The following is a 1,338-nucleotide window of genomic DNA, read 5'->3' on the forward strand; positions in this document are numbered from 1 at the left end:
AATTATAATTATTTCCTTTTTATTAATTTTATTGAGAAAGAAATAATTAATTTTATTGAGAAAGAAAATCTGTATGGCTCCATGCCAGGACACATGCCTGTTAGATCTCACGGTCTGACCTTCAGTAACCTTCTCCCCACTCAAATTTCATTAAAGGTTCATACATCTCATGTACGTAATTCAGTCAGAGTGGATTTAGGGACGAGCATTCATGTTAAAACTCCCTGAACATGACTAAACACCTAAACACCCCATTCATCATTCCTGCCAGTCTTTCCACAGATCCAGTGAGAGGCGCCCAGACTGGGGTGCACTTCTTTTACGTCCAAAAAGTCTGATACAACTGTGCATGCTTTTATTTCCTTGTCACTCTGAAACAACTTTTCTGCTCATGCCACACTTCTTGTTTCTGCTGACATAGACATGCCACAAACACATTTCCTGTTATCTTCAGTAAATACAGTGCATTTTCTTTTCCCATTGAGGATATAATTGCAATTCTTTACTTGTTGTTCAAAAAAGTCTGGAATCTATTTGTTAAAATCATCAATTAGTATCACTAGGGCAAGGAATTCTCACTTCTGAAGATGCATCAGGAATTTACCATGGTGACGATTGGAAGTGAATCATTTCTTTGCAAAAACATTAACTGAAATAAGGTTTAAAAAGTAAGTACTAAATTTTAACATTTCATGTTACATGAGATAGGAATGCATTACGTTCATGAATATGCACACATTTATACAAATACTTAAAAATATCCAATTTTCCTAAAATAAGATCTAACTGGACAATAACCCCAGGTATGATTTTTCAGCATGCTTATAATATAAGCTCTCCCCAAAATAAACCTTAATAAACATCACTATCCAGACAGACACATTAATATAATTAATGCATCCACTACAACACATGACAGATATATTAGATTATGATGATGTCCCAGAAAATGACATAGCTGTATTTGAATAAATGTAAATTTTTGTACATGAATAAATATAATTTTTATTCATGAATAAGTGTAGATTGCTGCATGTGAAAAATACAGCATCTCATAAAAATAAGATGTCACTTGGAACAAACATTAATATACGACTATCATTTGGGGGGAAATATGATATTAAAGACCAACCTTCTAACAAAAGTTAATTTAAAATTATCAAATGCTAACTCTCCAACAGGGTAATATTATGTTCCCCACAAAATTAATAATAAAATCAGACTACATCTGACTCCTGTGCTTGTGAGGAAAATTATTTTCAACTCATATAATCACAGACAAATGTTAACCAAAAATAGCAAGTTTTCACAGTTGTAAGAGATCATATTTTTTACCTT

Source organism: Octodon degus, unplaced genomic scaffold (assembly GCF_000260255.1).
Source record: "Octodon degus isolate 3935 unplaced genomic scaffold, OctDeg1.0 scaffold00016, whole genome shotgun sequence".
In the NCBI taxonomy this organism is placed as follows: Eukaryota; Metazoa; Chordata; class Mammalia; order Rodentia; family Octodontidae; genus Octodon; species Octodon degus.